General features: G+C 45.8%; 1 protein-coding gene across 3 annotated transcripts in view; it reads right to left on the bottom strand.

Annotated features, from left to right (window-relative positions):
• Mtus2 (microtubule associated scaffold protein 2) overlaps window positions 1-16,674 on the bottom strand; it is a 372,456-nt gene that overhangs the window by 336,493 nt on the left and 19,289 nt on the right. The window contains exon 2 of one of the 3 annotated variants that reach the window (XM_085685182.2): window positions 13,625-13,800. The exons of the other annotated variants lie outside the window; for them this stretch is intronic. The gene's annotated coding sequence lies outside the window, so the exon portion shown is untranslated. The remainder of the gene's footprint in view (window positions 1-13,624; window positions 13,801-16,674) is intronic. 3 annotated transcript variants of the gene reach the window in all.

The following is a 16,674-nucleotide window of genomic DNA, read 5'->3' as shown; positions in this document are numbered from 1 at the left end:
ACTGCGGGTGTGACCCCCTACTGCAGAAGGTGTTATGGAATAAGCAGGCAGCTTTGCAAAACGCATGGTGATTGCTCTAACAGAGGTCCGAGGTCATGAATGTGTGCTTGCCCGCCTCTTGCCGGCCTGGAAGAGACAGTGTTATCATGGAAAGAAGCCGAAGGAATCCAGGGTAAACAACACGCAACTTAATCTAGTCATCTTGGCAAGGGAGACAAACTCATAAGAGGCTTCCAGTTTATTTCCCCCCCCCCCGAAAGGAGGGTCACCTCCGTGAGGTCTGTCCCTTTTCTGAAGCCTGCCTCTCACAGATCTGCATGTGAACAGCCACACACCCTGGGAAGGTAAGAACAAATGAACCAGGAGACTGTCACCACCAGCATCACACGGAAGAGAAAAGAAATCAAAGCGATGCTGGAAAAGCAGCCGCGCTGTTCGGAGAATGTGAGCTTGTGCGGAGGACCCAAGTTCAGTTCCCAGCAGCCACATGGAGGCTCACACCCATCTGGAACTCCAGATCCAGGGGATCTGATGCCCTCTTCTGACTTCCAGGAGCAGCAGGCACATTTGTGGTACACATACAAGGATAATTAAAAAAAATGGCTAAAATTCTTCAATATATATACTTATTAAAAGAATGTGTCATTAGCCCCTGGTTTTGGTACTACTCCAACCAACAGCATGACTTCTAGGCTCAATACCTTCTATGTGGAAAACAAGCCAAACAGCAGTGGCATACGCTGAGAGCATCCCAGCAGGAGGAAGGAAGCCATGTTTATTCCCCAGAAATATGAAATGCCCTGGAGTGAGTCTGCACCGACATTCCTTTGTATTGGTGCAATGCTTTAAACGCCAGCCACTGCTCATGTGTCAGAAACCACGTCTGTTGCTTTTTATAATTTCCCTCTGGAAACCATAAGGAAGGGATTCTAGAATAAATCAATTAAAAATGGGACCCCCCCCTTGCCCCCGAGAAAAGAAAATACACGAGTTTTCAAAGTTTTACAGTTTTCTTCTAACTTTTATTGGGGGGGGGAGGGTAAATTCAGGGTTGTCATCTCAGCTGTGAGCACCAAAGTTTGCGTGTTTATCATGGGGCTGGTGTTTTCCCCTCTCTGTTTACAAACCCCAAGACATGAGAGCAAGCCTTATTCAGTTAACTTCGGCATGCTGTTGTGTGTCATCGATACCGGGACCCACGCGGACTAGACTTACGGTGATCTCTATGGAAGATATTTTTTTTCCTTTCCCAGTTAGCTGCACAGAACACGTCCTAGCAAGGACAACCATCGAGAGGAAAATGCTGGCAGTCATTAGTGTTATCCACAGTCGCCTGGGTTTTCCAGAGTTGCCGTGAGTTGAGCATGGTGGACACACCTTCCTCTCAAATCGCATTGTGAGCAAAAGCATGCTAACCGGACCCGCCAGACCACACACTGATGAAATACAGTTATCAGCAAACGCTGGCTCCATCCCTAAGCACCGGTGAGTAGGCTCTTGCAGTAACTGAACTTGTCTTCTCTTGGTATCAGAATATTCTAGCGTCATTTCTTCACTCAACGTCATGATCCATCGCTTCGGGTGCTATCCCATGACTATCTTCAGTTTCTCGCTCTCTCACCTCCTGGAGTTGGAAGCTCCGCCCACTTCCCTCCTCTTTGTTCCTTCTAGCAGGCTGATGGATGCTGGTCCTGGAAACCATATAGCCGTGGCCATCAAGTTCCAATATATGTATAGTACCAATGTCAGCTGGTCATTAGATATCAAAGGACATTCTCCTTCCCTCTTACAGTGATCACCCTGTCTCTTGTCAATGTGCAACCTCTGCTTGGCCAACAAGGGCCTGGTTTTGATTAGAAGCCTTGGAAACCCTCCTAAAGTTTACAGAACAATATGCCCTGTCCAAGAGAAACTCACCTCTGTCAAATTTGCAGCGATAATATTTCAAGAATGTTTTCAGACACACAGAGAGTCCCCCAGGACAAGTTTTCAATGTCAAAGTCAAGTATCAGTCAGACATGAGATAAGAAACCAGAAAGGTCTCCAGGCAAGCAACCAAGAAAACACGTACTGTAAAAAGTAACAATGGGACCCCCCAGACCCTCTCTACCCTGGACATTCTGACATCACTTTCTGATCCTACAATGCAAATTTCCTAGTTAGGATTAACAAAGAAACATGAATATGATTTAGAAAAAAAAAGTGTGAGAGTAGGGTGGCCCTGGAGAGATGGCTCAGCAGTAAAGAGCACTGGCTGCTCTTGAAGAGGAACCAGGTTCTGTTCCCAGCACCCACGTGGAAGTTCACAACCATTTGCAAGCCGGTAACTCCAGCCCCAGGAGATCTGACACCTTCGTCATCTTCTGTGGGCACTACACAGACATACGTGTAGGCAAACCACTTGTACACGTGAAATACAAAATAAATAAAACTCTTTAAAGTAGTGGGGTAGTGGATCTGTGTGTTTCCTATCATTACACAGAATACCTGAGACTGGATATTTGATGAAGAAGAGATGTGTTTAGTTCATAGTCTGGAAGGCTGAAAGTCCAAACACATAGTGCCAGCTCTGGGAAGGGTCCCCCTCATGATATTATATCTAATATATGCTCTGATGGCAGGTGTCATTAGAGTGGGATCATCACATGGCAACACAAGGCAAGAAGCTAGAGTGTGGGGGGAATTTCCATGGGTATAACTCACTTTCACGGGGTAACCCCAAGACCAACAGGAGTTGTGTGGCAAATACCTTCCTCATCTCTTCAGGGAGGGGCAGCCCCAGTGACCCAGCTACCCCTCCTTCAGCTCCTGCAAGGCTCCACCACCTCCCTCAGAGCCACACTGAGGATCAAGTCTTTAACTCTTGTCCTTTGAAGGAAACCACATCTAAGCCACAACAGATGGCAATTATTTTATAACAGATCATATCTCCAGGCTGGTGTGTTTAATGGCGTTTAATCGCGGCTCTTTCTCCAGAAAGTGACACCATTAGCGCATCTATCTCCTCATGAGTGATCTAGAGGAAAGTCTACCCTCACCTTAGTTTTCTTACCCGCCAAACAGCACACTAAAACACGATTTTTTATGCCAAAAAAAACCCCCTCAGTGTTTGGTATTCCAAAATACTGGATTAAAGGCCACCAAACTAAGCCATCGATTCAAATTTCTCTGAGTCTCAGTCCTCAAATGGCCAAGCCTTGCTCTGCACACCACAAGTCACGGTAGCCTCAACTGCAAAGCAGCGTGTTTGCATATGGTAAGTGCAAAAGCCTGCATCTCCCAGACCTGAGCTTCCTACAAGACAGGTAGCAGGGTAGAGGCTTGGCCAGAGATTCAGTCATCTGACTGGTACATTGGTTTTTAAGCAAGCCAACGACACCAGCAGCAGAAGAATTTGATTACAGCTGATGGAGTCAGGAGATAATGTGTACACATACCTGGACTGCCATGGATTACTGGGAAAGCTTCCCAGCATCCTCTGGTGAGTTTTTGCCCACCCAAGGGCATCCGTACAGTCGCCGGAGGACTTACCGTAACTGCACAGCACAGTTACTTCCTTAAACTGAACATGTGTCAGCAAATCATGTGAGAGTTTATGATTCTGACCATATGCCATCGCGGCCACGTGGCATCCTCCGACTTCCACGGCCTCTCAAGTTTTATAAATAATGGAATCAATCTGCCTTCTCATCTTCACTAAGAAGGAGCCTTAGACAGAGAGACTGGGAAAGCTTTCCATACATACAACTCTAAACTCTCCTCATTGTAAATTACCTTTAATAATGCCATCAGTTATGTGATATCAACATGCTGTGTTAAATAAATGCTTTCATTACATTTGGGAGGAGGACAAAAATGATCAAGATGCAAATGTTTATCTCCCAGAAACAAGAGCAATTATAGAATGGGAGGGAGGGGACAACGAAATGAATCCGTTTCCTGTTCTTTTCCCAGGCACCCAAGCTGATTCCCAGCACCCATGTCAGACGACTCACAATGGTCTGGAACCTGAACTCTGGGGGATGCCTGTGTCTCTACAGGCACCTGCACACACACACACACACACACACACACACACACACACACACACACGCACGCACACACTCAGAGTTGGATAAATACATTACAAAAATGAACATGAGGAGTTAAAACCATTAGGTAAAAGCAAATTAGCTTAGCGAGCTGCCCCTGGCAGCCGACCGCGTGCTGAGTACTGCAGACACAGAGCATCATCCTCTATCCAGTGCATGCTCCTTCCTGATGAGAGAGCCCCAATTCCATCTCGGTACACAGCTGACCTCGGTTCATCTGCTCAGGAGAAGCTAGGCCTGCCCACAGATCCAAGGGGAGCCCATCTCCATCACCAGAGCTGGGCCAGGGAATGAGCCAATTAGGCCAAAGATAAAGCTCCGAAACCACACTTCATATGGACCTTTGGTAAAGACTTCCTCTCAATAGCCTTCGAAGGCCTTAGGAAACTAATCCCTCTTCCTCTGGAGTATGAGGAGAGAAGACAGGACACAGCTTAGGATTCCTTGAGGATATGAGGAGGGCGGAGCCAAGAGGGTCACATGGGCATAGAGCTACACTCACTAGATGATGTCATGGTGAGCCCATAGCTAAGGCATACCTAAGATCTAAAGGCAATCCTTGGTGACCCTATGACCTCCACACATCAGAACTTACACTGTACGGAGAACACAGGCACAGATCCAATAGTAAACATGAAAGCCATCAGACGCCTAGTGTCCCCAGACTATCATTCTCAGCATGTCTGGGTGTCCCCAGCTCACCAGAGAGCATCTCGTCTCCAACTGAAAATTAACAAGAACTTCAACACCTGTACTTAACAATTCAGAAAGACACTAACAAAAGTATGGAAGGCAGAGATCAGGACTAAAATCCGAGGGCTAAAACATTGTCATGTTTCAGCTACGCCAAAGTATTGAATACTAGCGTCTCTGAACAGGCAGCCAGGGGAACATGCTCCTATTTGGCATTGCAACACACATCTAATGATCACCAATTTAAAAAAAAAATAAATGGCAATTCTCAGTAAGCAAGCCAAGTCATGAGTGGAAATATTCTGCAACATTATAAGAAGCATAATAAAACTGCTGAAATCTCTAGGACTCTTTTCATAGCAATAATTTTTTACTAATTTGTCCTTAACCTCAATGCCTGAAAAACCAAATTTTATTTAAATATGTAGTTTTATTTTATTCCAAAGTACTGAAATGTTTGTGGACATTCTAGAGCAATCCCAACTAACCAGCTACTCAATTTAGCCTAACGATTTTCACCCAAGAAAGAAGCTAAGCCCCCTAACAAGCCAATAGTACACATTGATATAAGAGGACTTTTCTCCCTTCCCAGGTTGAATCCAGATTGAACTCATTCTAAAAAATAAAAACTCCTGGACTTGGTGATTGCTCAGTCAGTACTTGCTATATAAGTAGGAGGACCTGAGTTTGATCCTCAGAATCCAGGAGTTAGTGGTCGCTGATGGCTGCTGGGGCCAGTTTTCCACTGGGGCCAGTTTTCCACAGGGAAGTAGTCTCTAAGTGACTTCCTCTCATCCAGGGCATGGTCCTATACCCACGCATGTATCAGAGCACTAAGTGGGCTCTGTGGGTTTAAAACTGGACGCATGTAGTGAGGATCAGACCCAAGCAAATGAAACACAGGTATGAGATTCTTAAGCAATGAAAACCAACACCTGGTCCGTTTGCCTGTGCCCTCTGACCTGTTGTAGCTTTCTGTACTAGCCTCCATCTGCTGCTCTAAGAAGCTTCTCCGATGAGGTGCAAGAGTGACATTGGTATATGGATATAAGGAATAGTATTTAGGACGCAGTTAGAAATTACACTGGTTTAGGAACGCGGCAGCAACACATTCTCCTCTAGGGCCCATGACCTCACAAGCCATGGGTAGTTAGAGTTACAAAACCAGGCATAAATTCCTTCCTGCTGAGCAAGCCTTAAGGCCAATTAGATAGCTGTTGGTTGCCTCTAAGACAATAGTACCATTAGTGCAGTCCAGGATATCTTACTGCAATCCATAGGCTTTACACCTGGGTAGGACTGTTGGCTGTTTTTCTCCCTTGGCAGCTTGCATAGCTCCTTTGGATACTATTAGAGCTAGTCCTGAGGGGGGAGTCTGGATTCCAGGTCCAAAGGCAGAGAAATGAATTTAGGTTGCTCAGGTGCAAATGATACAATATAACCTCTTCATCTAAGGCTCAGGAAACAACACAGAAGGAGGGTCAGAAGGATTGTAAGACCCAGAAGGTGGGGTGCCTGTTGTGAGATAGTGTCTTCCAGACATGTTGGGGAGGCTGTTCCCATGAGATCTCAACAATGTTGCTGCCTACACAAGACCTGAAAAATGACACCACCAGTTGACATGCCAACATGGATGGGGGAAAACTCCCAACGCCCCACCCCTAGATGAAGAGCCACAGGCAATTAATGTCTGCCGAGAGAGGGAGAATTAGTCTTATCCAGGGGCAAGCCACCTGACAGGTCATCCGATGATCCCAAGCAGTCAGCCCTAAACACATGGACACACTAAACAAATTCAGCAGGGTGTGTGTGTGTGTGTGTGTGTGTGTGTGTGTGTGTGTGTATGTGTGTGTGTGTGTGTCTAAAGTATAGGAGGCTATGAAGTTGAAAAGAAGTAGGAGAGATACAGGAGGAGCTGGAGGGGGGAAGAGAAGAAAAGTGACACCAGGTCTCCTCCTCCATCAGAACCTGTTCATCACTGTTAGGAGGGCCCACCTGCCGAGGACCCAGTACCAGCCCACACAGCCACTGTGAGCTCAGGCTTCCCGTGTCCACGTCCTACTTCGAAGCTGACATATTACAGCTCCTTTCTCCATCTTGTGGCTCTTACACATGTGCCCCCTCTTGCACAATGTTCCCTGAGCCTTATGCCTTAAGAGTCTTGGGTTTTTCCCAAATTCAAGAACTAGTTTAAACCAAACGGAGAGGAGAGAGGAAAAAGGAATGAGATTTTATGAAGCACCCTAGAGAGCTAGCACCGTTAAGCAAGTCCCACTGAAAAGCAGAAACAATGTATTTGCTTGACTAATAACAGCAACTGCAGATGCAAAGCTTGCCAAGGTTGGATACTGATCCACTTTCACCATCGTTCTCCATCCACCGACCACCTCCAAAGTTGTGTGGCTACAACTTGCAACTTTCTTGCAGTTTCAGGGCTTATCTGAGCTTTAGAAATTATTTATGAAACTTAAACACTTGCGCCAGGTAGCAAAAGTATGATGTTGCATTTTTTATTTATTCATGATCCCACTGCTGTCCTTAAAATCTTCCCCTGAATTATTCAATTCACTTACAATTTCAATCAGCCTCATATAAATGATTAAATAAGTGTATGTTTGAGGGGGATGCAGTCATTTCAGCATGGCAGGCACGGAGGCCACGGCGGAGGGGTGAGGCCATCAAATCACAGGGTCACAGGTAAAGTAACCCAGAGTAACACTGTGACAATTAAAAAAACCCAACCATACTGTCTTTAAAAAGTTCTACATAACAAATATAACTACACACATCCTTATATATGCTTATAAGAATAAGAGCACAAATTAAATTCTTTGATACACTATAAGTTACATAATTATCTTTAAAATCAGCTAATTACATCAAGAGTGCTGATAACAGGTCATTACAAGATAATTTTGAAAATCTGGCTTAAAAGTCACAACTCTCCAGGCAGTGGTGACACACACTTATAATCCCAGAGATTGGGAGGCAGAGACAGAGGCAGGTGGATCTCTGTGAGTTCCAGGCCAACCTGATCTAAGAGTTCCAGGACAGCCTGGGCTACATAAAGAAACTGCATTGAAAAAAGGAAAGAAAAGAAAAGAAAAGAAAAAATCCATAATTTAAATTTTTCATACAGAACATTTCTATTCTAATTTCCTGCACTTCAGTGGGGCAGGTGTTTCCATATTTAAATTTTCATACAGAACATTTCTATACTAATTTCCTGCACTCTAGTGGGGCAGGTGTTCGGGACCAATAATAAGAGGCATAAAAGCCACATGCCAAGAGGCCCAGACAGCAGCAGCTCTCCACAGTTCGAATGCACTGCCCTGCACACTCCAGGTGTTCTGATGTTCAGATGTGGGACACCAAACATCTGATTTTCACTAGAAGAAAAAGGCACACTGTGGTCATCTTTGGTAAAGCTTAAACGTGAAAAGAGCCAAAACAGTGAAACAGTCCAGCTAATAGAAGCCACCACAGTGGCCAAAACAAGCAAGTCCAGTGCACACATGAGCTTCAACACTGGCTGTGAGCATCTTCCTGCTAATTAGCATCCAGATGTCTACCTGGGGCTGCACAAAGAGATTCTGCTGATGAAAAATGAAACACACTGCCAGAGGATGCTCCTCCCCACAGCACACACGTGGCCTTTCAAAGACAAAGTCTAAACCTCACAAGCATGCTATCCACTTTTGAAATAGAAGGGAGCGAAATGCCAGACTCCAAGAAGCAGGGTGTTCCGGACCCTTGGAACATAACAAAACATAGCTGATTGTCTCTAGTTCTGTTGTCAAGAAGGAGCTTGGCTCGTTCATCAAGAAGAAAGCAATTACCAAGCCCTACAGCAGCTGAGCATGCCCCAGCCTGTCACTGCCTTGTCACCAACCCTCGCAGGAATGTCACCACAGGGAAAACTCCGTGGCTCAGCTCACAATGGGCACAGATGGCATAACTCCGCTTCTCACCAAGCTCCTAACAGAGGCATCCTGAAGTCACGTGTGGAAGCACGAGACAGCCGCATGGCGGACTGCCAAGTCCACGTGAGGATTTTACCTTTTCTGTGTCTTGCATGCTTTCCACTTGATGACGACACATTAGCAAAGTCCTGTCCTAAGAGACTGGAGAAAAACCTCGCACTAGGAGGGAAGTGAAAGAGACTCCACTCTCTCCACGTGCGTGCGTGCTTGTGCGTGCTTTCAAAGCTGTGTTTCCTGAAGCCACAGCTCTCTGGATTGCTTGCCCTGGAGCCCAACAGTGCTCATTCGAGAGGCAGCGCCACCGCCTGGCAAAACCTTGCAACTGTTCGACCAAGTAGTCCCTGGCCTCTATTCTTTTTATCCTTCCCTTGATTGGTGGTCATGGGGGGGGGTGTTAATTTGTGGGGTTTTGCTAATAAGTCACTGTATTTTAATTTAAACTTCAGTAATTATGATTTTGTCTGAAACTTAACAGATGGTGGAAAAAAATAGAAAGGCCTTTTAACATATTTGCTTTTATTATTTAAATTGTGTGTACAGTGTGTGTGTATCTTTATGTGGGTCTGTGCACATGAGTACAGGTGCCCACAGATGCCAGAGGAGGGTGTCAAGCTACCCCTCCCCGGGGAGCTGATGTTATAAGCCACTGTGAGCCACCTGATGTTGGTGCTGGGGACAGAACTCGGGGTCCTCTGGAAGAGAAGCGTGTGCTCTTCACCGCTGGGCCATCTCTACAGACTTCTCTCTTGCCTGTGTCCTGATTCCCCAGGGGCAAACAGGACATGGTGTATCCTTGCTTCTTGGAATCTCACTGCAAATCATGATAAATTATTTCCCTTATTTACCTCTGTCCCATTCTAAAACCACAGCTGAGGCATCTCCCTCTGAATTCGTCATAAACATTCCATCACCTCAAACTGGTACTGAGCTCATCTAGCGCCCACAGCGCTCAAGGTTTATTTTGGCTCTGAAGATTTTACTGAACTTCTAGAATATTCTATTCCCTCCAACTCCTGTCCTCCTACGCACAGCACTGCAAGAAACAGCGTTCTATTTTTAGAGACTCTTTTCAAGAGAAAAGACCGCCACACCTTTCCGGTACCTCGTTTGGCACCGACGTCCTCTGCCGGGGTGCTGGCTGCTGCTCCTTGCCTGACTCAAAGAACGGCGTGAAGAACTGCTTACGCACTCAGTGTTTTCCTAGACCACCCCATCAGGCCGTCTAGATTTTAAGCACACTCAGGGTAGATTCCTATGGAAATGACCAGCTTAAACCCAGCACTCCTGAGGCAGAGGCAGGCGAATTTCCATGAGTTCGAGGCCAGCCTGGTCTACAGAGTAAGTTCCAGAACAGCCAAGGCTACACAGAAGAACTCTGTCCAAAAAAAAAAAAAAGCAAACACAAAAACAAAACAAAAACACCTATCCAAATCATATAGAAATGGCCCAACAGAACACAGAGGCCTTACTTCTTTACATTGTAGAAGTCCCCGGCCTAGGCTTCCTGAATTTCACAGTGATACAAATCATTCAGTAGCTACCAAATTTAAATTCTGAATTTTGATCTTTTCTAGGAGACAAACAACTGACATGAAATGCTTCTGAGATGCTGGGTGATAGCACCAACTGGCAGCTGCCAGCCAGGCCATGACCAGCAGAGGAAATAATGACCACCGTCTCAGGCACTGAGGAGCCAGGTGCTCACTGGTTTAGGTGGACTGGATGCATTTTCAACCTATGAAATTATCAGTGTATGCTGGGTCTATTGGATGGACTCTCATCAGAAATCCTACCAGCGAGTTTTATGTCAGTTTGACACAGGCTAGAGTTATCTGAAAGGAGAAAACCTCCACTGAGAAAAATGCCTTCATAAGATCCAGCTGTAAGGCATTTTCTTAATTAGTGATTGATGGAGGGAGCAGCCCATTGTGGGTGTTGCCATCCCTGGGCTACTGGTTCTAGACTCTTTAACAAGGCAGGCTGAGCAAGCCATGAGGAGCTAGCCAGTAAGCAGCACTCCTCCATGGCCTCTGCATCAGCTCCTGCCTCCAGGTTCCTGTCCTGACTTCCTTCAGTGATGAGCAGTGATGTGGTAGCATAAGCCAAATAAAGCCTTCCTCCCAAAGTCTCTTTGATCATGGTGTTTCAGCACAGCAATAGCAACCCTAACGAGGACATCCATCAAGGCATGCCTATGTTATCTGAAACAGAAGAGCCGAGTGGCTTCCTTTCTTAATAGGAAAGCTGGAGAAACTTCAAAGGTACCGTGCAGAGAAAGCCATTACCTGAAATAAGGGGGCCCAAACTCTAATTGGAGTTGCTGGTGACCAACCATAGGCAATAGCAAGAGTGCCAGGCCCTGCGGAGATCAGGCGGGTTTGGACAGCCCACAAGCTGATCAATTATCTTTCTCACCGCAAGCTCAAGACACTGGGAAAGACATACAAGGCCAGTAGCGAAAGCCCTATGCAGAAAAAAATGAAGCCAAGGCCCCAGCAATCGGAGCAGCCTTCACATAGTTCCTCTGCCCCCACCTATATGCAAGATGCTCCTCACATACATCCCCTCAATCAGTCAGTTCTACTACATCACCCAGATCCCCAGGCAAGACCCACGTCCTGGTGAGGACCACAGTGGAGATGGATGAGTCGGTTACAGCGGTTGATCCTGCAGAACCAACCTGATGAGCCAGCCGCAGGTGCTGTCTGTGCCATGAAACACTGGCAAAGAATGGTCACATCCCTGCCCACAAGCTTACATTGTGGGTCAGCGTGCAATCAGGTTAATGTTAGCTTCAGTCTACAGTACAGTCCCACTACCTTCATCGCTCCTATTGCACTTGCTTTGGTCAGTACATGGTTAACCACTGCTACGAGGGTAGCCCTGGCTGTTCTGGAACTCTCTCTGTAGACAAAAATGCCCTTGGACTCAGAGATCTGCCTGCCACTGCCTCCCAAGTGCTGGGATTAAAAGCCATGTGCCACCACGGCTCAACCAGGGCATCTGAGTCCCAAGGAATGTATTGGGGGGCAGGGAGTAACAAAGCTAACAATCCACTCTGCATCCAATCAGATCTGTCCGAACAGACCCTAATGTGGCTTGTGGCACCTAGGAAACATTATTCTTTCGCTAAAATGACCTCCTTTTCCTCTGGAATGCCCATGCCAGTCAACTGTAGGAAGACAGATACGCTGAGCTTATGGTACCCACGCCCCACTAACACCTTCAACCCTCTCAAACTTCTTCAGCCTTGGACTACATTAGGATGATCAGAGGATGGGCACAAACCCACAGACAATGTGAGATCTACATACTGGCTCGAGGCATGAGTCACTGAGTCAGATCATGAACTCTGTCAAACTTGCTTGTCTTCCTGTGGGCCAGTGTGTACCTCAAACTAGCAACAAATCTACCCTGATGGGAAGGTTGTATGTGACCTCAAAGGTCTGACTCAGAAAGGGTACTGGACAGGAATGACATACATAGATACACATATAGATACATACATGCATGCATACACGTCGCAGGGGTGGGGGGAACGGGACAAAGTAGCCTCCAGATCTACTCAAAAAGCTCAAGAAACCCATTGCTGAGTAGACTAGGAAAAATAACAGCAGGAAGAAGACAGGAAAGGAGACCTTGAACCCCACGAGCTTCAGGTGACTTCTTTGGACAAGGATGAGGCAGGACCCCCATGGTCCTCCTGCACAGTAGGGGTTCACGGTCCTCCTGCACAGTAGGAATGTGCTCAATCCCCCCCTCCGCCCCATGCACAGGAGGAGCATGCTCAGGGGAGCAGAGGGAAAGGTGTGAATAACTGGCATATGTCTATGTTTTCTGTATTGCGTCCTTGCTCTTCTCCCTTAGCAGAGTAATGATAAATATTGAAATAGATACTGTTTAAAATTATAAAACAAATAACAAAATTTCAGCACTCTTGAGAAATAGAAAAACACTCAGAAACTTTCACCCTACTGAAAAATATCTATGATTATAGGGTTTTTATATATACATGTTGAACCAAAGTCATTTGTATATAAAATTGTGATCCCTGTTTTTCAGTTACTATGTCCCATTAGGGTTTTTTCCTATGTTACAATTATCTTCAAAAGCATCACTTTTAATGTCTAGGGAATTCGCCCAAAGGATATATGCAGTCCCTGAGCTTTCAAAACCCTCAGGACTTTCCACCCTAAGAAAAAAGCTTATGAGCAAGAGCGTGTGTGCAGAGGGCTCTCTTTCCCACCATACACTGGAAGGACAAACCCCAGGAGCAGGAGAGCGGGTCATGGGGTGTCCCACACTTGCTGATTTTTGTTTTGTTTTATTCTGTTTTGTTTTTCGAGACAGGGTTTCTCTTTGTGGCTTTGGTGTCTGTCCTGGAACTAGCTCTTTTAGACCAGGCTGACCTCGAACTCCCAGAGATTCGCCTGTCCCTGCCTCTGGAGTCCTGGGATTAAATGCACGCACCACCACCGCCCGGTTTGCTGATTTTTCTAGACTGACTAGAAAACAAAATGTGGGTAGGTACGCCTACTGAAAATGTGATGCAGAATCAACATGTTTGTAGTGCAAATTGCCTGTTTCCGTTGAGGAAGGTGGGGCGGCACGAGAATCATGACAGATAAACACGGAAGAGCGGGCTAGCCTCCATAGGACATACCAAATGGAAAGAAGCTGCCTCCTGAACTTGAGGAAACATGAAGAGAGTTCTTAGAGTGGAAATATATATATATATATATTTATATACATATATATATATATATATATATATATTCAATATGCTTGGTGAACTTTGGGAAAGCAAGAAAGGTAGAGGGGTTTGCTTTTATAGAGTAAAAGTCTTAGATTCCTTACACCACGTGGAAGGCATCCGACCTCCAGGGCGCATCTGCTTGGAATCCTATTTTCTTCTGGCTTTCCTAGGATTCAGTCTTGCTGGTTGTCTTTCTGACGTCTCTCCCTTTCTAGTATCACGGAAATGGGGGATATCCCATCAGGCCTCACCCTCCGGATCAGCTACTTCTCCGCGGCTGGGATAAAGCACAAAGACCAAAAGCGACTTAGGGAGGAAAGTTTGCTTTGCCTTCCGGTTAAGGAAGGGATGAGAGTTCGTCCTGTGGCAGGGGGTGTGGCAGCAGGAAGCAGGCAGGGTGGGAGGGATGCGAACCTGGGAGCTTGCACCTTAAACTCCAATCCCAGTGTGAGGCGGAGAGCAAACTACAAGTGATAAAGATTTCTAATTGCAAAGTCCACTCCTGCCTCCCCACCCCTAGACATACTTCCTCCAGCAAAGCCACATCTCCTGAAACTCCCCGGACAGCACCACCCCATAGGGACTGAGTGTTCAAATGTTCAAGACTGTGGTGGGTGTTTCTCACTCAAACCATCACACACTTCATAGTTTCTCGATTTCAGACCAGTTATGTCACCAATAGTGTTGAATAGCCCCATTCGACTACCTTGTGCTATATCTCTTTTCGTACTCCTGGACTACATGACTTTAAACTCTCAGACTTTAAAAAAAAAAAAAAAGATAAATGACTCAGACCACCAGCATCCTACACGTAAGAAGCAGAACTTCTTAAAAAGCCGTCTTCCCAGCTTTCCTCAGCTTGCATCCATCCCTTAGCGGGACTTCCACAAATTCTATACCCAGAATGGCCCTTGGGAACTGTGTTAATGTGCTACTGTGAATTAAAGTTAAGCTGGCCGAATACACTCATGCCAAGGTCCTCAAGCAAGCCAGGCACCTGACCTGATCCCTGGAGCAACATCAGCATCACCCTTAAGGTCAGTGTCTACTCTGCTTGGAGGCTCCAGGATTTAAATGCTGTGCTGAATTAGGAATCTGCACTCTGGCCAAGTGGTGGTGCACACCTTTAATCCCAGCACTAAGGAGACAGAGGTTGGTGGATCTCTGGGAGTTCGAGGCCAGCCTGGTCTACAAATCAAGTTCCAGGACAGCCAGGGCTACACAGAGAAACCCTGTCTTAAAAACCAAAATAAATAAACAAACAAACAAACAAACAAACAAACTTTCATTCCAGAGCCAAGAACGCTAAGCCCGGTTTCAGCTCTGCCTCCTCTCAGTTGTGTTCAATGGCCACGTGAAGATGCTGTTTTCATGAATTTCAGCTTTCCCCACCAACATACTGTACTCAATACTGACTAGTTCACAGTGAGAATTAAGGGGCTTGAACTATTTCAGCATATAGTAAGGTATCTCTTCTTTTTTCTTCTTCTTCTTCAGTTTTTAGTTTTTTCGAGACAGGGTTTCTCTGGAGCTCTGGAGCCTGTTCTGGAATTCACTTTGTAGACCAGGCCGGCCTCGAACTCACAGAACTCGGTCTGCCTCTGCCTCCCGAGTGCTGGGATTAAAGGTATGCGCCACCACCACCCGGCTAATAAATGCCTTTTAGTAACAGGGCATGTTTAAAGTTTAGAGAAGGGTGCATTTTAAGTTCCATTCCTTGAATTCAACTTAACAGAAATCAAGAGTCAGCTGTAACTGTAGCTTTAAAATCCCAGCAATGAGACGAGACGTACTCAATGCTATTCTTTGGGGAACAAAGTCCTTACTTAGGCGCTTTCCAGTTTAACTCCCATGTTAGCCTGCTTTATATTGCTATAATAAAATGTGTGAGGCTGGATAATCTCATAAAGAAGGGTTTATTATTAAACTAACAGTTCCTGAGATTAAGGGGTTGGCGACAGCCTTCTAGTTCCTAGACAGTACAGGGCTTCACCTGACAAGAAACCAGGAACCCTGGTCTCCCTCTCCTACTTCTTATAATGTCCCCAAAATTCAATTATGAGGACTCCACATAAAGACCGTATTTAATTCTCATCACTTCTCACACGCCCTGCCCCTCAACACCCCAGATTAAGTTTTCACCCTCGTAATACTTCACAACCGAGATTAAATTTCAACATATAAATCCTTGCAAAACACACGCAAGCCATATCTAAAATCACAGCAACTGGGTAGCAATAAAAGTGCATTTTAGTATTCGGTAAACAGATTTCTCAAAGAGATTTCCCCAGACGAGCGGCAGAGCTCCGAAGCAAACAGCAGATGCCCACAGCTGCAAACACCAGCATAATGCTGCCCGCGCTGGAAGGAGAGGAAAACAGCCCTTTGTGCTGATCACCCGTATTGTCTGGGCTTCCAAGAGCATCTCTGCACCTCTAGCAATTCTGCCAGTTCTGCAGAGGGCCACATCCTTGGAGATGCCCAGCACAGTCAGCTATGAGCTTCAAGACACATCAGGCTGAGTGTTCATTCTACCCAGGTAACTTTGTCTGGACCTCATTACTGCTACAGATTTCCTGGTCAGTCTGGGAGTTTGGTACATGGTCAGCATCCATTCACTCAAATGATATTCGGTATGTGTGAATGTATAATGTGCTCACTTGGCAATGGAGCAATCTGCAGAAGGCAGCTCATAAAGATTTTGTAAGACACTACTCATTTTAGGGGTTAGAGAGCTGGCTCGGAGGTTAAGGGAACGGGCTGATCTTCCAGAGGACCTGAGTTTCATTTCCAGCACCCACATGGCAGTTCACAACTATTTGTAACTCTAATTCGAAGGGATCTGACGCCCTCTTCTGGCCTCCTCAGGTACTGCATGCACAGGGTATACAGACACACAAACGGGCAAAACATTCATACAGATAAAATAGAAACAAGTTTTTAAAGATACTCATTTTAAAGGGATCAGTTTCCCTGTCTTTTCTCTGTGCTTTTCCCCAACACTGTTCTTCCTGGGAACATCTTTTTTTCCCAGCACTCGGGAGGCAGAGGCAGGAAGATCTCTATAGATTCAATGGCCAAGTAAAGATGTTCACGCAAACGGCATTTACAAACCTAATTTAGGATCTTTCAGAATCATTAGCCCCATGTT

This window comes from Myodes glareolus, chromosome 2 (genome assembly GCF_982192425.1).
Source record: "Myodes glareolus chromosome 2, mMyoGla1.1, whole genome shotgun sequence".
NCBI lineage: Eukaryota > Metazoa > Chordata > Mammalia > Rodentia > Cricetidae > Myodes > Myodes glareolus.
This window is presented reverse-complemented; position numbering and strand designations above follow the sequence as displayed.